General features: G+C 36.4%; 1 long non-coding RNA gene across 2 annotated transcripts in view; it reads left to right on the top strand.

Annotated features, from left to right (window-relative positions):
* The first annotated feature begins 4,229 nt into the window (after nt 1-4,229).
* Nucleotides 4,230-24,890, top strand: part of LOC109278843 (uncharacterized) — a 33,934-nt gene continuing 13,273 nt past the window's right edge. Inside the window, exons 1-3 of one of the 2 annotated variants that reach the window (XR_002085853.2) lie at nt 4,230-4,733; nt 14,623-14,761; nt 17,606-17,653. This is a non-coding gene — a long non-coding RNA (uncharacterized LOC109278843). Of the gene's footprint in view, nt 4,734-11,301; nt 11,857-14,622; nt 14,762-17,605; nt 17,654-24,890 lie in introns of those variants that run through there. The other variant, XR_002085854.2, reaches the window with a different exon arrangement.

Below are 24,890 nucleotides of genomic sequence, written 5' to 3'. Positions count from 1 at the left end.
TTGCTGGGTTCCAGGAGAAATGGGAAGATGACAGAAGTCACTACAACTAGTTTACACACAGAGGTGATGATCCATATTGTCTTGTGATCAAATCAAAGATTGTGAACCAATTTCCAGCTTAATGCAGAGGACAGAAAACAAGACTTTATTTCCAGCTTGAAACCATTCATTTTTAGCTTGATGAACCATGAGGAAATAATCCCCCTCCATGGGACTCACTGACAACATAGAGAACTAAGACTCCCTCCAGCGAGAATATTCATACACAAGCAAATATTATCATAACTGAAGTAAAATACAACAACACTGAGATAAGATCAGTAAAGTGGAATTGAGCTATGGGGCATATAATAATAAAGAAAGCCTGAAGGGCTAGATGGTGTACAAAAACACAAGCACAGAGGTCATGGTTGTGACTGTACTTTAATAGCCATTGATAGGCATGGTGATCATTTGATAATAAACCAAACAAGTTTATGCACACAAAAGAGAGACTACGAGATTATATATCAAATATGGAGAAAAACTGTCATGTGCTTAAAAATGACTATTTACCATCTGATGGCTACCTTCATGTTACTAAGTTGAGCTATATCTCACGTTAGGGTCAAATTAACTTTTTCCACAGACTTGTCTCCAAATCTTTAAATAAATATTTTCTGCATTTTAAGAAATATTTGCCTTAATGTTTGAAAACATGCTAGCATTCCTCAAAGGGATTCCTATTCACATCTGAATGTTGCATTAAGCTCATAATTGCCTTGATTGATGCTATCATTCTTCCCCCCCAAACTCTGAAAGTTCAAGAGCAATGCTGACCTCTCTACAGATTTAGCGGAACTGTTTTGGTTTAAAAGGAAGAGATATCTAATGCCTATCTCACTAAACATCAAATTATTTCCTTTTACCCACACAAAATAATCTATTTCTGATTAGCTGCCATCATAGAACAAGGTAACTGGGATGATATCATTATTTTTAGTCCACGAGGCCACAAAGTTGTAGGTTTTTCAAGCGGCAGTGTTTTTCTTGGCCTAAAAACAAAAGGGAAACTACAGATTTAGGTCTCAAAAGTTATATAAGAATTAGATTTAAAGCAGTTGGCATTCGAAGCACAAACTCATTTGTGCATCTGTTTCTCTAAAGGTAACTATATTTACTCAACCAGAATGGTGCATTTGCTGGTAAAAACTTAACTACAATTGAATCTCTTCCCTGCCCGCACCCACTCCTTTTCCTCTAGTATTTTGATTTCTCAACAAAATGCATTTTATTAAATCTTGGTCTTTTCTGAATTCTTACACAAAGTAAGAAGGCTCATTTCAGGAAATTACCAAAGCTGTTTTTTTTCTTTTTTTTTAACCTTTTATTCTGTGACAGAATAATAGCATACTACAAGTGATAACACCTAAGGAAAGAAATCATAGCAATTATCTGAATCATTCTTTTTTTTTTTTGAAAATTAGCAAACCTCTGAAATGGTAATCTTTGAACACTCATATGATTCAAGGAAAGTGTTAAATAGGTTTTTTGTGGCCTGCTGTTGTAAAAGTCCTTTCTAGCACAATTTAATCCATTTTTCCATACCAAGAATCAGAAAGAAAGCTTTCATTAACAGAGAGAGTTCATTTTTCACCAAATTCTATATAGTATGTAATGCGGTTTGGTAAAAATCAGAAATTACTATGACCATTCAAAAATTAATGATTCAAATCTATAAAATACATTGCTGTCCCTAGATAAACCAGTTATTAGAAAATGAGGATCATTATAGTCCAGTTACAAAAAGGCTAGGCCAACCATGAACACCTGTTTCTATGATTGCTAATGACCTTTTCTATGGATCTGACATAGCATTTTATTTTATTTATTATGCACAGTTGTTTTCTAGCAAGTCTCTTCCATCTGTAAAGGAAATCAGTTACAATCTCTTTGGTAGGAGGTTCCAACTGTATTTTGAGAAATTCAGATATTTCTGAGCTTCAAGATTGTTGAGCTATTCTGATAATAATTTCTTGAAACTGGAAAGTCAATCGAGCAAAGAGTTTTATAACTAATGATGGCTTATTCATCAGAAGGGAAGTGAAATGGTGAATACATCATTGTTTTTGTCAATAGTATTAATTCCCTAAGCTAGGCATCAGAAAATTAATATCCACTGGGAGGACAGGGTCTTTTTCATTAAACTTTGTCACAATTCAATATCAAGTATGACTTCTTCGGGGTTTCTCTGACAAAGTGTGACACACAAGGAAAAGACAACCTCTCTTGATTTTTGTGAAACTTTGAAATTCTAATTGGGGGCATCACTCAGCTCATAACTGTTTTACATGAAAGAAAACCTCATAAACAGTTGTAAAGCACTTTCAGGACTTGTTGTGTCTGGCAAAGCAGCAGCAATTGTAAGGAGGGAAAGTGCCTGAAACTTTATCAATAGAACATGGAAGAAAACCATGGAAGGACACTATCCCAAGGCTAACGAATCACTAATGTATCATTCATGGTGAGATCTAAGTAAATGGTGCTCATATGAAATTCTCACTGAGAATGCCCTAAGTTCCTGAAACAAGAGAGGATCTATACAGAATACTGGAATTCCTATGAAAATACAGAGAAAGTAAAACAGAAATTTTCCAGTGATACTTAAATAGCAGGTACTTTCCACAACATTTTCATCATAAGCCTCAGAAACCTTTCCTCATGGAGTTTATTTTGTATTTTCAAATGCCTGAGGGTAGCTCAAGAGATGTAGGGTAAAGCAAAGCTATTGGGCTGTATCCATCATACATTCAGGTTTTCCAGTACAGCAAAAGGGGACTGAGGCTAAGGTTGAGACAAAATACGAGTTTCATTTCTGACTGTCATAAATTCCTCTTTGCCCCAGGTTAATTCCTGTGACTATATCTGTGCATCCATTTTCTTTCATCTTTATAACATATGGAACTACCTTATAGTATTACCATAAAATACTTGAGACAGTAAATGAAAATCACCATAAGCTTTGTAAGATGTCATAAAATGAATGTCATTTTCCATTTAAAGGGTCCACTTGTCAGCCATTGGTTCAGATGATATGAATACACTCATTCATGATGAATGTCAATATCAGCATCATATAACTGCTGGACAAGGTTATATCATTAGATTTAATGTAAAGAGAAGTTAGGAATTATTTTTTATTTCTACAGTATTCTTTTTCTTAAGTTTATTTATTTTGATAGAGATAGAGCATGTACATGTGACTGGAGGAGGGACAGAGAGAGAGAGACAGAGACAGAGACAGAGACAGAGAGAGAGAGAGAGAGAGAGAGAGAGAGAGAGAGAATCCCAATTAGGGTCCTCACTGCCAGCGCAGAGCCCCCAATGTGGGGCTGAAACTCACAAACCGAGAGATCATGACCTGAGCTGAAATCAAGAGTTGGACACTTAACAGACTGAGCCACCCAGGCACCCCTATTTTTATAGTATTCTATGTACTCCTAATTGTGGACTTCATCTGTAGCTGCTAATTAAAGAAAAAGCCTCCCCATTCTTTGAATGTACTATTTAATTAAGTTACTATTCATAAGAATACACTCAAGATTGTATTTTGTTACAAACTGGGATTGTTGGTTTGTTAATTTTCCTTCTCAATATAATCTGATAAAAACTAACCATGGGAGCTCAATTTATCTGAAATCTAAAGGGTATAAAGTAAAAGACACACACACAAATAAAAAACTTGGACCACAAGTTTCTGAGACTACAATCCTAATTCCCAGTCCACAAAAGCCTTGCTCTGTAAGCACAGGAAATGCTTACTTCTCCATTTTTTTTATTGTTTCCATCTTTCAAAACAGTACTACAATGCTTATCACTCTACTTAAAAAAATGCTCTCTGACTTGCAACCATGAAAATGGGACATGTAAGAAGTCAACCTCCCCACTAAGAGAAACTATACAAGATGGATAAAATGCACAAACAGCTGTTCGAAGATAAAGGCATGCAGGCAGGAGAAGAGAAGCACAACCCAGGAAAGCCTCCACTCACTTCCATTGTTGCCTCAGAGAACCTGCCAATCACATTTTAGGAAAATGAAACCCATAGTAACCTGAACAGTTGAGCAGTCAAACTGGGGAAGGGACACAGAATCTGGAGTTTGGGGTTCCTAGGGTGACAAAAACATAAAGGGCAAAAGACTAGAGGCAGGAATAACCAAAAAGGAGTGAGCCTGAAATTTAGACGTCATTCCCACTTTGAGCATGGCCCAATTGTTACACTTGGTGTGTGTAAGCGGAGACTCTGAAAGAGCGAGTGGAGGGTGGTATCTGATGAGGTAAAGGGCTGAGAAGATAGTTTGGCAGCCTTGCTACAATGAAGTTAAAATTCAGCACTGGCCATGGAGGTAAAGAAAGGGTGGAAAGGAGGAAAGAGTAGTTTCAGGTGATACACTGAAAGAGCTACACTGAATGAGTGGGAATCACACCAGAGGATAAGAACAACCTGAAATACAGCAGCCCTGGTAAAACTGGAAACAAAGGCTCCAATGGAATAAGATAGTTTACTTGTACTCTATGCTAGAGTAAAATTAAACCTTCTCTGGAAAAAAGCATCATCCAAAGCATAGAATATCCCAGTTTTAATGGAAAATTCATAGGCATGCCAAGAAAAAGAATCAAATGACCAAAAAATCAAGAGTAAAGTTAAATAATATAAAAATACCGAACAGTGATCCAGATACTGGAAATATCAGGTAAGAATTTTAAAATAACTATACTTAATATGTTTAGAAAATATAGGGGCGCCTCGGTGGCTCAGTTGGTCAACCATCCAACTCTTGATTTCAACTCAGGTTATGATCCCAGGGTCATGGAATCGAGCCCCACCTCAGGCTCCACACATTAAGCATGGAGCCTGCTTAATATTCTCTTTCTCTTTCTCACTTTCTTTCTTTCTTTCTCTCTCTCTCCCTCTCTCTGTCTCTCCCCCTCTGCCCCTACCCTGCTCATGTGTGCACGCTTTCTAAAATTAAAAAAAAAAAAAAAAAAAAAAATTTAAATAAATTTAAAAACATATATATGTTCTGAAAATATAGAAAAAAGACAGATTTTCTGGGGTGCCTGGGTGGCTAGGTCAGTTAAGTGTCCAACTTTGGCTCAGGTCATGATCTCATGGTTCACGAGTTCGAGACCCACGTGGGTCTCTGTACTGACAGCTTAGACCCTAGAGCCTGCTTCAGATTCTGCGTCTCCCTCTCTCTCTGCCCCTCCCCCGCTCATGCACACGCTCTCTCTCTCTCTCTCTCTCTCTCTAAAATAAATGAAAACCTTAAACAAAAATTAAAAGAAAAAATAAAAAAAATATTTTCAGCAGGAAACTGGAAACATATTCTGGAAATTTTAGAATTGAAAATTCTGCATTAATAGAACTTAATTCAAGAGATAAGTTTAATAGAACACAATACAAAAACATATTCATATAACTTACATTAGGGGGATTAAAATTAAGAACAGAACAGGATATCACTATGCTCATATTTAAACTAAAAACGTTAATTTGAAAAACACTGATAATATGTTAACAGAAATCAGTGTTGACACTGCTAGTGGGCATGTAAATAAATATTGCAGCCACTACTCTGGAAAACTTGTGGCAGTAACTACTACTAAATAGAGTACACACAATTTTATCCCACATACAGAAAATAAATTCCAAAATGTAAGTACATGAGCGTTGATAGCAGTGTTGTTCATAATAAAATAGCAATAGTCTAATCACATATCAACGTTAAAATTGATAAACTGGGTATATTTATTAATGGGATATAATAAAATACAGAAATTCGGGAAAAAATTCTGGTATAACATATAACATTCATATAACAACATGAATAAATCTGATAGAAATAATAAAGTTGAGATAAAGAAGCCAGATGAAAAGAATAGCACATATTATATAATTCTTTATGTGAAGTTCAGAAACAGAAAATTTATGTTATAAAAGACTCTGTATAACTATGGGGTAGGAATTAACTGGAAGAAGACACAAAGGAAGTTTCTGATCTGCTAATATTGTCCTTTACTTTGATCTGGGTGGTACTTACAGATGTTTTTACATTTGAGAAAAATTCACACACAAGATTTATATATTTAACCTTATGTTATATGTCACTTTAAAAATCTACAAAAATTATGATAATTAAATTTAGTCATATGGAAGTACTTTGAAAACATAAAAAAAAATAAGCATCATATTATTTTTATCAACTTGCTATTTCTGATGTTCAGTTTCACAGTCAAGGTTTCCAAAATAAATAAATAAATAAATATTCTTGACACAAACAAAGCAGGATTTCTCTGAGGAAAAACTGATCTCTGATCTTTCAAGTGTCAGGTGCCCCCAAGTAGTACATTGTCAATATTGGATTTACTAAAACTAATTTTAAATTTTAAAATGTCACTTCAATTTACCTTCTCTCAAGTCAAAATTATGTGCAGAAAAAGACATTTTGTTTGCCTAAGGAACAGGTCACTGGAACCTTACAAAGTCCCTTTGAAAGGTGAAAAATCTTTTTATATCTGGGGAATCCAATATTTACTTCAGCCAGCAGAGTAGTTGGGGCATAACAATGAAATGTTTTGTTCAAATTGTGTTAAATAAAGTAGAGAAATGACATACACATATGGGAATATGTTTGAACTTTTAAGGATGTGGCTTTCACATTATTTCTTCATTTATTATAGATCTTTTTTCTCTTACATCAAGTCAATAACCAATCAATGCCCTAATGAATAACACAGGCTCTTTGTGCAATATTAAGCTACATGAATCCATGCTCCTCAAAAATTTTTGTTGACATTTTTCTTTCAATCTTTGATGCAGAAAACCATTTTTAATTTATCAAGATTAAAATTACAAGATTCATAAATTACTTCACTCTGAATAATTTTAAGACTGAAAGGCATCCCTTGCCTTGTTTTGTATATTAGAAACATTAGGTGAGATAGGTGAGCTGAGTTGATGAAGTTCACACAGCTTTTTCATGCTAAAACTAGAACCCAATTTTCTGACCTCTATTCATTTTCTTTTCCCAGTCAGCTATTGTGGAACTAGCATCAGTACAGCCTCAACACAGAACTCCAATCCATTCCATCTGAACTCATTTTTCTGGAGCTATTCGATCACACTGATGCTCCACATTAAATTCTGCATTAACAACTCTGACACCAACAAATAGTTATTTTACTAAGAGAAAGTCTAAGTGCCACTGATTTAAGTATGAGAGGAAGGATATTAACAGAGGGAGTTTTTATATGGCTCAGAACAGTTAGGAGTAGCTTGATGGGGTGGTGAAATTTACAGTGGGAAAACCTGTTAAGGCCCTCATGAGATCTCTGAATTGCAGAGTCAAATCACGGGACAGTTTTATATAGGTGTAGGATCTTAGCTTTGACAAGTGATGGTGAAAGGAAACACTTCTTGGATCATCTCCAGTACTTCAACTGGGTTTGAGTTAATGGCTGTGGGGGAATTTGCTACCCATATGGCAGGCCAAAGAGTCCAAAAAGTAAATTGCCTGGCTAAGTGCTATTTTAGCAGAAAGTTAAAGCATTGACTTGCCTGATGCCTGGGTTGTTCTGCTGTTTAACTTGCTCATCTTTTTTACCTTTATCACCACAGATAGTATGTGGAAAGTCAATATAGAATGGTAGTGCATACTGCCTACTTTGGAGGGCACAGCTGGGGTTCACAGCCTTAAAACACACACTTCCCTATATTCCTTCTCTTTTTCTCTCAATCCTCACCTTCCTAGGTTGCAAGCTTATTAGCTCACTGATTTGAAAACCTGTGTTAATGAGACATATCATCAATTTATTATTGCCTTGCCACATCCCTAACTCACCACTCAGCTCCTTAGCCACAGATTTGATCTTACCAGTAAAATTTGTCTTATACGTGTGTGACTGGGTAGGGCTAAATCAATACTAAACCACTTTATTTCACTCCCTCCTTCCTCCTTTCTTCTGTTCTTCCTTTCTTGTTCTATGCATTGAAAAACACTTTTTGGGTGCCAATGTTATTCTATGTGTGACTGTGGTAAATTCTGGAGATATTAAAAAGGAAGATTTGGGCCCTGCTGTCCTGGAACTCCGAGCCCCCTTGGAAACACTTTGGGAAAACAGAACCATGTGCCCAAAGAAGTAGACATGGGTGAGCTTTCTAGGTTCAAAGAAATGGCAGACAGTAAAGCATGGATGCAGGGCAGAAGCTGAGGGAGAAGATGAAAGAGAAAGGCCTGGCTACAGTGGCTGCTCCCCAATGAGAATTCTGAGCCTAAAGTGAATTCTGAGCCAAAGCCTACCCAAGCCATTTCTCAAACTCACTTTCTGACTTCAAATTCCACCCTCTTTAGAAATACCACACTACCTCTGTACACCTACTTTCAGCTCTGCCCTGACTCTTGTTTCTCTCCTTTCTTTGAGAGACACACAGTTTTGCTGAGATTTCCATTATGACAACCCCATACTGCTAGGCCTGTCTCTCCCTGTTATGACCTCATAGTCCTAAATTTTCTGGGATTGAAAACCTGAAATGAAAAACCATTATTCTGTCCCTTAAATTTTACATTCATAATCCCTGGTTTTCATGTTATGTTTAAATCTCTTTTTAATGTTTATTTATTTTTGAGAGAGACAGTGACAGAGACAGAGCACAAGTGGGGAAGGGTAGAGAGGGAGAGAGGGAGACACAGAATCTGAAGCCGGTTCCAGGCTCCAAGTGGTCAGCACAAAGCAGAACACGGCACTCGAACTGACCTGAGCTGAATCATGACCTGAACTGAAGTCGAATGCTTAACTGACTGAGCCACCCAGGCACCCCCCTGGTTTTCTTTTCTTAGTCAACCCTTCTTCAAATTAAACCTCACTGGTACAGATGATGAATCCAGAGGTCCTTCATTGGAGGGGGGAGGAACAGCATCCATTTCTCATCTCCCACCCTCATATTCTTAACTGTGTGGAGTCCCCTGACTTGATAATCACTAGCTACAGTATGAGGCTTATATACCTGTAATCATTTTACAGATTAAGGCACTAAAGCCTAACTTGCCCAAGATTCCAAAAGAGAAAGTACTAAGAAAGAAACTTGAACTTGAGAGCTCAGGTTTTATGTTCTTATCACTATACCATAAAATTTAGGGTTTATCTATATCTTTTCAGTCTTTACTCCCAGCCAGCTCTCATGTTGCAAAACATCCTTATAAACACATATGGAGGGCTCAGGGAATTCTCTGTTGGAGGGTATCCAACTCCTCCACCATATCCTCTTGATTGAAGACCCTTCCAAGATAAGATTCTTTCATAGAGTGGATGTCTGAACCATGAGAAACAAGATGTTAGCTCATTTCTTGGGAACAGATTGGTTTCACTTTGGCCCATTTCTTCCATTCTGCTATCAGAGGCTATTTCAGAGATCAGTCTTATGCAAGTTCCTGGGTTCATGCATTGAAGCCCAAATTTAACAGGGTGGGAGTGAACCAGTTCAACTCTGTCCTTCCTGGAAACACAATGCATATTGAATACATTCTCCAAAGAATTTCTCACTGCTGGAACCAATCCAGGAGCAGAATAAAGTAAGCGTTCCAAAACTTGCTTTGTTAAGCAAGCAAAGCCTCTCCTTCATTGATGGTCTGACCTCTGCTAATATTATTAAGGAAAAAAAAAGTTAAATTTAATAGTCTGTTCCTTTTTTAAACATCCCACACGATTACTATTTTAAATCACTATTAACCTACACACTGATTAATCCACTACTTACATAATTGATAGATAATTATTTTTCCAGATTGTCAGTTAAAACAAAAAGTACACCCTAATGAAAAAAACATATTATAATTATTATATTTATTTTCTCTAAATATTCTATTTATGTTTAGATACACTATATTGCAATGACTTCTATATGCTTCCAGATAATTTATAATACAATAAAAACCTCTAAATCTACACATATTTCCCATTTTCTCAAAAATAAATTCAGAAGCTCAGTAATGATTTTGAGAATAAACCAGTTAAATTTTAATATATGCATTATATACTATAAAAACATATATATTTATATATTTATATGTTTAATATATTATATATATTATAAGTATATACTGTGTATACATACTACTGTGTATATATATACATATACACATATATATGTGTGTGTGTGTGTGTGTGTGTGTATATATATATATATATATATATATATATGATGATTTTTCTCATAGAGTCATTTTGGGACATTGTATTCAGGATAAGTTTCCAATGATAAGGAGACCTATACCTCCTTTGAGATAAAACCAGGAATAATATGACAAAATAATTTTATTCAGTTAATGCCCAAGAGTTAATATAGTTAATATAACCCAATCAATTGAAAAGGTGACAAAAAACTCTACTCAGGACTTCTAATTGATGTTTGTTTGTTTTTTGTTGTTGTTGTTTTTTAATGTATTTTATAACTTAGTGCTGGACAGGTGAGTTTTGCATTCAGGGCATGGGGTAAGTGAATGTGCCTTTAGGAAAAGCCTACATATGGACAACTTTCCTGTCCCTCTTTTTTCAGCCTTCTTGATGACAGAGTGTAGGAAAGTCCATCAAGTTGCAAAGGTTGATCCGATTTAGTCACAGTCAGCTGGGGAGACATTCAACTGAAGAATGGCCAATTTACAGGTGCTATAAAGACCAAACAAGATCACTACCCCCTCCCCAAGGGCTAACACATGAGGAAAAGCAATGACGTGGAAAACAGTAAAAGAGGAACAAAGGACTGTCTCAGCCCCCTTAGCACTGAGGCTGAGCAGGCATTGCTTCAGTACCCACAGAGCCAACACACAGAAATTCATGTAATGATCTGATTCTGCCTATGTGGGTGCTAGCAGACGTTTTCCCGTGATACCTTCTCCCCTCTTCTAACCCTTATATCTCTTAGCATCAGTTCATAAAATTGACACCGTGTTCCCTAGTAAGCTGGCATTAAAAGTTATATTTTGAGGCTTTTCCTCATCTCTAAAGATAGAATAATGATTGATAAAAGGCAAATTTAAAAAAAAAAAAAAGATATGGCCATGCTCTAAAATTAAGTAAATAAATGTCTCTAAAAATCAGAAAACACAGCACAAAGCAGAACTAAAGCCATGAGCACTCCAGGCTCCAGGTATAGAAGCAGGTAGAAGCAGCTGAGAATCTGACTCATCTAGGGTTATAAGGAATAAACATTCTCCACAAAAGGTGAGGAAATAGAGTCAGGATCACTGTGTTAAAAGCAGGGCATGATAAAGGACCTTTACTTGTAAAAGTAAGAGAGCTGAAAAATGTTTCTGACAACCCCTGCCTGGCAACATGGCTCACACACATCCGCTTTCTTCGGAAGCAGCAGGAGAGAGACACCCCTGCCAGCTCAGCCACTGAATCAGCAGCAATCCTGCAGTCACTGTGGAGGAGGAACTGAGCCACAGGCAGGATGCTGTTCTCAACTGGGAGCCCTGCGAAGTTGTGTGAAAGCAACTGCAAAACTACAAGAGTGAGGATCTGATGGGGAGAGAGAGCCTGTCCCTAAACACCAGCACAACAAAACTCTGAATATATCAATACAATTGAACTAGAGAAGCTACCAGTAAAACCAACACTAGTAGATGAATTCCCTCCCAATAAAATGAAAATGACACAGCAATCAGACAGAAAACTTCAACATGATTATATTCAGAGTCCTCTCCTGATTACTGAATAAATAATATTCGTAAGAAATAACTTATGAAATTAAAATGTATGGAAATGAAGATTGAAGATGAATTTATATTCTACAACTCAACATTACCAATGATACATGTATGTATAAGTCAGAGAAATTAAGGCAAACTTAGGCGAATCTGAAAATATTAAAGTCTTTACCATAAGGCTTCTTACATGCTATTTTGTGCTATTTTGCATGACAATGCCTCACATCACTAAAAATCTTTGAAATTTTTACAGCAATTTCACATTAAATTTATAGATACTAAGTATTTTGTAGGACAGATATTATATCCACTTCAGTAAAGACACACTACAACAGAGTTTGAATCAATGGTCACATAGCTACTGACAGACATTACTCAAACCTAGATCTTTTGATGCAAAAGCCCATTAATGTAGCTTCAAAGGCAATTCACTTAATTTCTTTGCAATCCCAATTTACTCACTTGTAATTTATTAGGATGCTGGAAAAATAAATTATGATACAGAAAGCACCCAATTGGTCTTCTGTAAATGTTTCTATACTTTCTTTTGTTCCTTTGCTTTCTTTAGTGTTGGTTAATGAACTTTTGTTTCTGAATAGATTGAAAAGTCTGTGCAGCCAGAACCAAGTTTAAAAGTTTAATTATATATTTCTTTATGCACCTACTTGTCATTACCAAGTGTATATTTCCACTACCTGTAAAAACTTGTTTCCTCACAGCTAACCTGTAAAGTAGCTGAGGAAGGTTATTTTAGCATTTTTTCAGTTAACAAATTGAAGGCTCAAGGTTACATGATTCACCAAGTTGCCATAAGCAAGAGAAAATTGAACTACAATTTAAAATTTGGCTGTTTAATTCTATAATCAGAATTTTCCTGTAAATGTGGGGCTTTTAATTATTTAGCTACATATGTATTTTTAATTATTAATCACTGCTCTTGAGCAAAATCATTGCTGGAAGCTCAGTGTATAAAGTAAATGACTATGAATCTGCTATTTTTGTGAGAGGTAGGGTGGTGCCTTGTGAAGCCAAGATCCGGGCCCCAGGGTTTCTGACTGAGTAGAAACAGGGTGGAGCCCAAGAGTTTGTATTCTTCCAAGTTCCCAGGTGAGCCTGATGCTGCTGGTCTGGGGATCAGGCTTAGAGAATCACTGTTCTAATTTCTTGCTACTCATTATGTGGTCTGCTGAACAGCAGCATCAGCCTCCCTTGGAAACTTGTTAGAACTGTAAAATCTCAGACCCCACCCCACACCCACTGAATCAGAATTTACATTTTATTAAGATTTGTATGCACATAAATGAGAAGTTTTTCTCATTGGCTTGATACACTAGGTCTCTGTCCTATGGGCACATTAGCTTAACCCGGGAAGATACAAAAATGTACATGCTTGCATCTCTTCCCCTAATTTTTTTAAGTTTATTTATTTGAGAGAAAGTGCGTGTGCACACAAGTGGGGGAGGGGCAGAGATAAAGAAAGAGAGGACTCCAAGCAGTCTCAGCACCATCAGCACAGTGCTCCATGTAGGGCTTGAACCTGCACCTTGAAATCATGACCTGAGCCAAAATGGAGTCAAATACTTAATCGACCGAACCACCCAGGTACCCCATCTCCCCCTAAAATTTTAATTTAATTGGTTTAGGATATAGGTAGCCGTGAGTGTTTTTAAAACTGTTTCCAGGTTACTAAAAAGTACAGACAGGGTTGTGAGCCACTGGCCTAAAATGCATCATCATTTCCCATACTTGCCTTAAGTCAAGAAACATCTGACAACTTGATAAAAAAGCAAGTTCCAGGCACCTTCTTATAAGCTTGTTCAATAGACTGAGGAGGGGCCAAACATACATAAATTTTAATAATAATTTTAAGAAATTCTTACTGTCAAGTAAGTTTGAGAAACTCTACTGCAAAATTTTACATATACCCCTAAAATAAATGAACCACATTTCGGTAACATTATTACTTACAGTACCATTTTTAAAATGCCTCAGCCAACATTTCAAATTTAACAGGATAATTTTGAGGCTTATATTTTATTTAAAAAAAAGACTGAGTTCTCCAGCAATAAGCATTATTTTAACAGAACATTTAAGTTTGAAAGTTCGGAAACAGCAATTCTAGCCCCATGTCTTTAATTCCATGTTTTAATGTTGACTATTCAATTAACATCCTTAGAAACCAGTTTCTATATCCATATACAGAAAAGTGACACTGAATGACTGTAGTTCTGAAACATGTTATCATTTAGGTAAAGGTGATGAGATGGGTCGCAGCCCACAGAAGGCTAACTGCCAACCCAGGAGCACTTCATTTTAACATTTGCTTAAATGACCTATCTCTTGCAATGTCTTTTTTTTTTTTTTTTTTTGCACTGTCTTTATTGATGTAGTCAACTGTCAACTCCCCAAAAGACTCAATAAAATCTGTTACTCAGAGTTGAGCAGTAGAGAATCACCCTCTTAACCAATAGTGTCTCAAAATGGGAAAATTTGGATTTAGTCTTTGTTGGTGATTTTGAGCTAAGTCTTGCAAAATGGGGAACTGGTTGAGATGAAGCAGGGAAAATGTATGACCTAATAATTTTGGATTAATGGACACAATGAAGTGAAACAAGGGTGTTTAAAACGAGCTTTAATAAGGAAATTGTTGTGGTTTAAGTGTTCAGTTGGTTCATAGGAACAAGTACTTCTTGGAACAAGCAGCTAACTTATTTTTCTTGGTCTATTGTTATTTACGATAAAAGCAGAAAAATACTCTCTATTCTATAATAGTTTAGCACAGTAACAGTATGTTGGGTTCAGTTCTGGGCACTTAATTAAAGTACCTTTACAGAGTTTGTTTTGTTGTAATAATCATTTGTGTATTTCAAACTAGCAATTCCTGGAGTCCAAAGGCTAAAGAACCAGGAACTCTGGAAGAAAATGAAAGCCCAGCTCAAGAAGAGAGAATTCACCCTGTCTGCCTTTTGGTTCCATTTTGCACTTAACAGATTGGATGATGCTCATCCACATTGGTGAGGACAGGTTGCTTTATTCAGCCAACTAAATAAGATGCTAAGCTCTTCTAGAATCACCTTCACAGACATACCCAGAAATGTCTTACCAGCTGTCTGAGCATCCCAGAGACCAGTCCAATTGACACACAGAATTAACCACTGCACTCCCTACTCATATCCTTTGCCCATTCTATTTGCTATTGGATTTGTGGTAGACTTTTTATAGAGTAATAATTGTTCTCTAGATATTTATCAGATTTGATTTAATATTTTATTTAAAAATCAATAAATAAAAGATTTTATTTTTAAGTAATCTCTACACCCAATGTGGGGCTTGAATTCATGATCCCAAGATCAAGAGTCCCACATTCCATCGACTAAGCCAGCCAGGCACCCCTCTATACATACATTTTTAATTCTGCATAATACAATTTATCTTATAAATTCTGTATTCTTTTTTTATTTATGAAAACCTTTTCTTCTCCAAGATTATAAAAGAAATTTCTCTCTATTGTCCTCTAGCTTTATTTTTCTGCAAGGGAGTGTGGTGTAAAAAATGTACAGATCTAGCATTTTATTTTTACTTGGTTTATCCATTAACTGTATATTGACTAATTCATAGCTTTCTTAGTGTTTTTAAATGATGACTTTGTCATATGGTTAGTATATTTTATGAAATCTTCAGTCCATTTCATTTACCTATTTGCCAATTTCCGTGCCAACATCAAAAGTTTCTATTACTGTATTTTTGTAATGTTTTCATATTTGTAGAAACATTACCACTAATTAATTTTTTTTGCTTTAATCTTGACTTACCATTATCATAATTATTTTTGTCACTATTTATACCAACTCTTACATATTTTCACATATGAGGTTTAGCATCAAGTGTCAAAGAAACAAAAGAATTAGCCAATATTTTATCAATCCCATTAATTTTATAGATGCCTTTTGAAAGAGCTGAAAGGCTTACAACATTTTCTCTCATTGACTAAGAACCAGGCATTTAGGTGTCTTATTTAACTCCCTTTGTAAATATAAGTAAATTAAAAGTGGTCACAAATGCTTTGTAGCTCTTCCCCAAAAGGGATGGAATCTATTTTCCCAGGCTGGGCTTGTATCTTAAGTCTGTTAGGGGAAAAAAAAAAAAAAAAAAAAAAAAAAAAAAAACAACTTTTTTCTTCTATCTCTCATGTTTGGTACCTGGAATCTACAAATAAACTGACAAAATCTAGATTAACAGGGGAAATGTGTTTATTCATACACACACAGGAGCCAACAAAAGAAGTAGCTAGCTTGTTAAATGGTTAAAGGTGAAGGTTTATAAACCTACATTAGTAGGGGAAAGGAAAGAAGAGAAATGGCTTCTGTTGGAAGTACAAATAGGTCTTTTAAAGAAAGAGAAATGCAGGGCTCCTCGTGGCTCAGTTGGTTAAGTGTACAACTTGGGCTCAGGGCATGATCTCATGGTTCCTGAATTCAAGCCCTGTGTTGGGCTCTGTGCTGACAGCTTAGAGCCTGGAGCCTGCTTCAGATTCTGGGTCTCACTCACTCTCTCTGCTCCTCCCCAGCTTGTGTGCGCTCTCTCTCTCTCTCTCTCTCTCTCTCTGTTTCTCAAAAATAAATAAATGTTAAAAGGAAGAAAGGAAGGAAGGAAGGAAGGAAGGAAGGAAGGAAGGAAGGAAGGAAGGAAGGAAAGAAAATGATCTTTAGAACAAATGGGAAATAAGAAAGCTTGTGATAACATTTGTCTATACAGGTATGAGGGGTCTTCTTCAGGGCCCAGAGAGGGATTTTTAGTAGGTTCACTTTCGGCCTCTCTCCTGGGAGTAGATGGTGCCCTGAAAAGGGAATTTATGTCAGTCTTCACTTCTCAGAAGTTTCTGCTTTTGGTCAGATCAGGGATGCTCTGAGAAAGCTTCTTTCTACATCTGTTAAATCTCAAATATTTTCAGCTTCAAATAATCTTTATACCAACTCTCAACTTCTGAGTGGATCCCTGCAAGTTCCAAGTTTAAACCTAAAATAATCTTGTGGTTTACACTCTCACCTGGAAGGCTGTTGCCACCTGTGAATAAACCCAGGCTATCCTCCTAGAGGAAGAGGGGCCAAAGGGAGACACAGTTAAGGCCAACACCACCACATGGAATAGAGAGGAGTCATTCCCACTGAGCACAGCCCAAACTTCTGACCAACAGAAACAGAGTGAATATGTTATTGTGTTTTAAGCCATTAAATTTTGAGGTGGTTAATTACACAGTTATGAACAACTGATGGGTATTTAAAGTTTCTTCCTCTAGGTTTGGATATTATGTTTATTTCTATAATTTGCACGTGTTTACTACTGTAAATGGAATCTCTAATATCTAAGAGGTTGCTGTTTGTAAATACGAATGCTGGGTACATTACTTTTGTACCTACACTGATGAATTCAAGAGTTTCTAATAGAGTTTAGATTTAAATATTTTGAATGACCAGCTATATGATCTCATCATCTCTTATTTATTTATTTATTTTGGGGGGGGGGGGGGAAGAGAGAGAGAGAGAGAGAGAGAGAAAGAGAGAGAATCCCAAGCAGGCTCCACACTCTAAGCGCGGAGCCCAACGCGGGGCTCAAACTGAGGAATTGTGAGATTGTGATCTGAGACGAAATCAAGAGTCAGAAGTTTAATCAATTGAGCCACCCAGGCACCCCTCATCATCTATAAATAAGGATAAGTGGATCTTTTCCTTAAAGAAGATGTTTTATGCATATTTTAAGCGCAGTTTTCTTGTGTATTTAGTACTTCTGAAATAATTTTAAGTAATAGTGGTGGTAGTGATACAAATCATTTATATTTTCTGAATGTAATGTTTTTTCAGTGTTCCTTTATTAAAGATTACACTAAACAAATCCTATTTTCTTGAAAGGTAAGTGATTTTAATGAAAAATATATTTTAAATTTTATCATATGTCTTCTGGCCATCAATCCAGCTTTTGTAAATGTTTTTGTATTAATTAAATGTATAATTTGTATACTAATTCTATGCTATGTTGCATACGTTTTTATACTAGTATATGTTTCATGTTATGTTATATACATATATTTCTTAACATTATTTTTTTATTCTGGAAACAAACTAGTTTTCTATGGTATTTCCTAATTTAGCTCTTTGCTGGAGTCTATTTTATTTGAGACTTATAAATCAATATTTTTAAATGAGTTTTCTTTCTTTGAACTGATTTGTCTGGTTTTGATATCAAGGCTATGTTTGACTTTTAAAAATAGTTTTGAACTTTTCCTTTGCTCTCAGTACTCTGGTCAAGTTTAAATAGCATCAGCATGATCAATTTCTTGGAGTATCGATAAAATTCACCAGTAATAACCTCTGCTTCTTGGCCTTTTGCAGGATATTAGAGATGCGGTGGTCAGGAGGAGGCTGTTTTCTTTCTGAGCATGTTAATTTCCCTACTGAAATTGGTCTGTTTATGTTTTCTTTCACTTCAACTGTTGATTTTAGCAATTTGCATTTTCCCAGTATCTCATTTATTATATTCAGCTTTCAAATTGATTCGAAAAAGTGATAAATTGTTTAATTCATTTAATTTCCTCTGTTTCTTTGGTTCTTTTCCATTTCCTGTCTAATCTTTTGTGTCTATACTTTCTCCCTTATCATTTCCTGACTAGCTTAGATTTTACTGTTTTTGAAATAAATCACATTTGGATTTACATATTATTGCTACATTCATTTCAAATGTGTTCTCTGGGTTTTTTTTTTCCCTGATTAATTCCATCCTTGCACTTTCCTTCCACTTCTACTATTATTAACTTTTCAAAATTCTTGACTTCAAATGGTTTGCCTTTTCCTTCTCAGTCTTTGTCTCTCTCTCTGTCTCTGTCTCTCTGCTTATCTCTCTCTCTCCCTGTCTCTCCCTTTCCCTTATTTTCTTCGGGCGGGCCTGGCTGTTCTGAAATTTTTGCTGCCTTTATCGTATAATAGTTTCATGCTTGCCCCCCACTCCTGAAAAAAATCACATACTTATAGAATAACATTGTTAAAATGAGAGAGACAAACAAACAAAAAACCAGATACTTATGTACAAAGAACAAACTGGTGGTTACCAGAGAGGAGGTGGAAGGGGAATGGGTGAAATAGGTGAAGGGGATTAAGAGTACACTTATCCTGATGAGCACCAAGAAATGTATAGAATTGTTGAATCACTATATGGTATACCGTATGGTAACTATGCTTCAATAAAGATATCTTTCACTTACTAAGCTGCCATAATTTGCACACCTGTATTATTTTACACTTTAATACATACATTATATATATATATAAATATATATAAATATATATATAAATATATATAAATATATATATAAATATATATATATAAATATATATATAAATATATATATATAAATATATATATAAATATATATATATAAATATATATATAAATATATATATATAAATATATATATAAATATATATGTAAAATAAGCTTTTGTTTTCCAGTATCAAGGCAATCACAGCATTTCAGATAAATTGTTAGAATAATGATTTATATTTATTAAAGCAAAACTTACCTATTCGAAACATTAAGAAAGCTCTAATGCTAGCCATTTTTTTTTTCTATTTTATGTGCAGAACACTCTCTTGCCTTGGTAGAAAAATCTGAAATTTAACACAAAAGATAACAATCCTAACTAATGGAATACTAGAAAGAAAAAAAAGAAATAATTATCCTTTCCATTGTACATATTTTCCTGTTGTCGAACTAATTTGTTTCAGTTTTATCTCACTTCTGCCTAGAGAGTTGTTCACAGTGAACTCAGGCAATACACATGAGTATTTCTTTCTCAAGGATCTGCAGAACGCAAATTACCATTTCTTGCAGGATGATGACAACAATAGCGAAACTAAACCTAATAACTGAAGTCTCCTGGCTCAGATCTGAAGCAGTAGTTCTCATTCTGAAGCTAAACTAAGAGGGGGAAGCAGCAGCTGGTCAGGCTTCTGTTACCTTTCCCTGAATTTGTGTGGGAGCACAAAAGAAAATATTTCCTTGGTTTGGATCATTTCATCAATGGAAGCAATGTTATGTCCATATAGATGAAAAAACACTTTCTTTAGATTAAGGTTTTGATCACTAGAGAGGCCAGTTATAGATGTCTTATTCATTCAGTTTTCCAGGGCATTTTTTCAGCGTCATGGAATTTCCTGCATTCAATTTTGTAGTTTGCAGTGGTTTTAAACCTTTCTCTGTTCACACATTTTATCAGTCATATCCTAGGAGGTGTACACAAATTTCTTCCCAGTGAGTCTCAGGTAAAATTTCAACTTCAGTTTCCAAGGGTTCCTACCCTCTGTGTGTTTCTCCCCAAAAGAAAATGCAGAAGAAAGAATGAGCAGATTCATAAGTTACACTCAGGCTTATTTTAACAAGTCAGTAAGATGTTATGAATCACCTCACCACCCCCATATAGCTCTTTCATCTTGGGGAATTGGCCCAGTTAATGAATAGTTCAATAGCTTGATATCTCTTGATGTCATTACGAGAGCAATAATATAATATTCAAACTGGGATACTTTTGTAAATGTAAAAAAAAGTTCTGTTGATAAATATGCTGGGACTAACACTGAAGTCACCAATGTGGTGACTTCCTGGCCATGCCATTCCTTCCTCTTATAACATTCTGCGACATTTTAGGTTCCTGGCATTTCCAAGTTCAGTCTCTCTGCTTCCCTTGCATGCTGCAATATCCTTCATAACATCAGATAAAATGCATAAGAAAACATTTTATATAAAAATTGATGGTAATTTTTAGTGAAACTTATACGTCATCATGTAAGTTAAAAAGTTAGTATCATTTGTTAGAAAGCTGGTAATATTATGTGAGGTGATCATATGGACATAAGTTACTTGGATAATTTTAAATGCTCTATTGAAATTGCTTTGGCTAATAGGAAAATAAATGAGTTTACATAGCTGGCTGACAGATGTAAGATAAATAAGATGTCTCACTTATATTCAAATGGATTCAAACCTGGTTAAACGGAAAAAGGATACTGCAAGTACGCATTTTTATAACTGCCTTATCATGCCAAATATATTATAAAAAGAAATGCCACATGCAACCGATATAAACAGCATTTTGGGTTGACTTGCCTATATTTCATGATTATGGAGGTCTAGGAAATTGAGAAAGCTTGTTTGTTTTGAGGAATGGAGAAGCAAGAAGTGACAGATTGTAAATAAAAGGAAGTATGCTGAGTTTGCAAGTTAAGAGTGGTTACTGCATTCGGAGACCATAAATAGCATAGTGTCACCTGTGTACACGGCCTCATGTTCTTCCTGGTGGCCATCTCAGCACAGGAAGGAATGACAGGACTGGGAGAAGATAGAGCCATTCCTCTGGAACAGTGGCTTATATAAATTGCCATAGGCTTCTATAAATGTGCCACCCGGCTACCCTGATTGTGCTTTTTGCTCCCTGCTGTTACCAGGAATGTCAATACCATGCAAAGAGGTGAGGAGGGATCATCTGTGGATTCAGCTTTGCTGACAGGTTTCCAGCAAACTGTGTTTTCAAAGTAGCCAGAGTCAAATCGTGCTTTTTACAACAAAGATTATTGAGTTGTTTTTTGTTGTCGTTGTTCTTGTTTTATCTGTTTGGTATAATTAATTTTGGATTTCCCAAAATGAGACTATAAGGGTTCACCCCCTTTGAGAGACCCCTTTAATACTGCCATTTCATAAAGCTTTTGGGAGAGCATACTCCAAACTGGAGATGTGAGTGAGTAGTAATGTGGACTCCCATGACACTGATTATATCAGAAATCTAAAAAGGCATTAGATATGTGTACTCATGAATGTGTGCTGGAAAGGCCAGAGAGAGAGAGAGAGAGAGAGAGAGAGAGAGAGAGAGAGATTGAGAGAGAGAAGGGCATACCCTTCTTCATGAGTGGCTCTCAGGTCCAAGGGACTTTTACTTATACACAAATGAGAAGAAGTCTAGACACTCATTCCTCTTTGGCATGTAATTAAAATAGAGTTGGTTCACAAGCTTTTTACTTTCTTGACTTGGTTCTAGATTCATTTATTCATTCAACAAACATTTATTTACTATTTACTGTACAATAAACAGTAACAAAACAGTGCGTCTCCTCACTGAATTTACAATCTATTGATGAAAGTAAACAATAAGTACCTAAAGATTGAAAGCGGCAACATTTGAGCAGAGATCTGACTGAAGAGTGGAAGCCAAGCACAGAAAGTAGTATGTCAGCAGGCTGAGAAAGCACTGCATATAAAGGCCCCAGGAGGAGACTAGAGACTATATCTAGCATTTTAAGAAATAGCCAGTGCTTAGGATGCTTATATAGAATGGACAGAAATGTTAGAGAATCAGCCTAGGGCCCAGGCCACACATCCTGGGCTTTACAGACCATGCTGAGGACTCTGACTCAAATAAACTATTAGAATGTGCCATAGGATTAACTGTGTCACCCCAAAATTGGTATATTGAAGCTCTAACATCCAATTTAGAGATACGGCTTTTAGGCTGTAGTTAAGTAGGATCATAAGGATGGGCTCCTAATCTGATAGAATTCATGACCTTATAAGAAGCTCTCTCTCTCTGCCTCTGTCTCTCTCTGTCTCTCTCTTTCTCTCTGTCTATGACATGTGAGGACACAGTGAGAAGGAGGACATCCACACGAGTCAGGAAGAAAGCTCTCACCAGGAACCGGATTAACTGGTACCTTGATCTTGGACTTCTAGCCCCCAGAACTGTGGGAAACAAATGTTTGCTGTTGAAGTCATCCAGTCTAGGGTAATCTGTTATGGCAGCCCAAGCAGACTAACACAGAATGCATCCCAAGAAATCTAAATAGGACTAACTCTTTCCAAATGCTGTGAGTGGGCAAGAAATAGCCAAGTCTTCTGAAATAAATCAAAATGCTGAAGATGACCTTACCACACCTCGCCTGACCTCCAGATTTCCAATATTACTTTATTTTCATTATAATTGGGATGACTTTTTACTCAGAGTTCTTTCTCTCCACAGGGTGCCCCATTTTTAAAGAGAACAGATACAGTACATTGAGTTTAATTTTAATGTTCTCTTTAAAATGCTAATAATTATGGCTCAATTATTGCAGTGGTTTCCTTGTTAGAGTTTTCTCCCTTGAGTTGCTCTAAATTGTAAGTGGTATAGAATCACAGAGCTTGCATGATTATCTGCCCAGTCCATTGCCAGGGCTTGGTGTCTTTTCAGGATCTGTCCTTTGGAATACTTCCCAGATGTAAGCACATAGTTGTCTATGCTAAAGTCACCTGTACATCATTTGCTTTTATCCTCTCTGACAACACACTGCCCTCATTGTGAGTATACAATCTTGTCTCCCAGTTTTCACAACTGCTATTGTAAGACTGTGCTTGGAAATGTTCCCAGGGATTAACATGAGGCTCTTGTTGGGATGTTTGGAGATACAGTTGCTAAGGCTACACCTCCAAATTTTTTTTTTAAGTTTATTTATTTTTGGGAGAGAGACAGAGTGTGCAAGCAGGAGAGGGGCAGAGAGAGGAAGAAAGAGAATCCCAAGCAGGTTGTGCTGACAGCGCCCCTATACCTGCAAAATTTCTATAAGATCTTATAAATATCTTGATTTCAATCCTACTCATTCAATGTTAGCATTTAAAATCAGCTGAATCGGGGGCACCTGTGTGGCTCAGTGGTGAGCATCTGACTCAGTAAGCACCCGACTCGGTTTTGGCTCAGATCATGATCTCACAGTTTGTGAGATTGAGCCCCCACATCGGGTTATGTAGAACAGTGTAAAGCCTGCTTGGGGTTCTCGCTCTCTTTCTGTCCCTCCCCTGCTCTCTCTTCTCTCTCTCTCTCTCTCTCTCTCTCTCTCTCAAAATAAATAAAGAAATAAAATCATCTGAATCAAAATGAAGGGTATGTAAACAGGTGACTGAAACCACTTTTTAAACAAAATTATATAAGGTTCTCTTAAATACCTGTCAAAGGAAATTTGCCATTTCCTTTAATTTTCTGAATGTGGGCATAACTTTTACTATATTGAAAAAAAATTCACTCACTTTGTTATAACTACTCCCGATTACTCTCTTACTCTCTTCTTGCATTCATTTCTAATTTCTGGCTCAATTGGTGGTCATCTGCAGCCCATACGTTACAAACTATATCTACCTGAACCTCTAGCAATCTGATTCCTATCTGAGCCACTTCGGCAAACTATACCCAATGTCACATTTGATGTGACAGACACATTGTTATTTCTCTTTCTCTTCCTTTTTTTCCCCCCCTTCCATTTTTTTTTTAAATCACCCAACTCTCTATGTGGTCTGAATAAATACTGACAAATTTTTAACAGCATCCTCATTAGCATCCTTGAATCCTCCCATCACTTAGCCAATGCTAAACACAGCCCATATTGCCATTCTTTGCTCCAAAATATTATGGGGATTCGGGCATTTTCTTTTCAGTGGTCGCCTCTCCTCACTTCCTCCAGCTCCCATCAGGCAGGCTTGCAACCATTCCAGCTTGTAGTATATGGTGTGTGGGCTCTGGTACATCACATTCTCACTCGGGCCCCTGCCTGAGAGCAGGGTGTTTCCTGCTGTTGCTAGTCTGTTACTACTGTGATCTCACTGTCCATTTTGCTCCTTAATTCCTCCATTATGGGTACAACCAACTCCTGCCATAACAGCATCTGCTGTGAACTCTTAAACTAGTTTCTCTTTTCCTGATGAGACCCTGAGTGACACAAAATCCTTCTCCTTTATTATTTCAGTAAAGAATCCCTGTTCATGTGGCCTTTCTTCCAGACCTCCTCCTGTTACTATTTATTCTAGGATGTCCTCTTCCTGCTCTTACATTTTCAGTTAGTTTCTTTGCCCTAATTTAACAAACCATTAGGGTTATTCCATTTTATAGAAGGAGAAAAAGAAAAGAAAACTACGAACAAAACAAAACTTCTCTCAGCCCTGTAAGGTCTATACCATAATTATATCTGTATCCATTTCTCTGCCTCGCCTCTCCTCTCTGTCCTTTTCTGCCTGCCCTTCTTCCTTCCACATCAATCAGCATGTGAGTGTTGGAGCAAATACACGCATCTCAGGCCTTCAGAA

This window comes from Panthera pardus, unplaced genomic scaffold (assembly GCF_024362965.1).
Source record: "Panthera pardus isolate Hobbes unplaced genomic scaffold, ASM2436296v1 HiC_scaffold_10, whole genome shotgun sequence".
In the NCBI taxonomy this organism is placed as follows: domain Eukaryota; kingdom Metazoa; phylum Chordata; class Mammalia; order Carnivora; family Felidae; genus Panthera; species Panthera pardus.
Note: the sequence above shows the minus strand (reverse complement) of the source record. Positions and strands in the feature narration are given on the sequence as shown.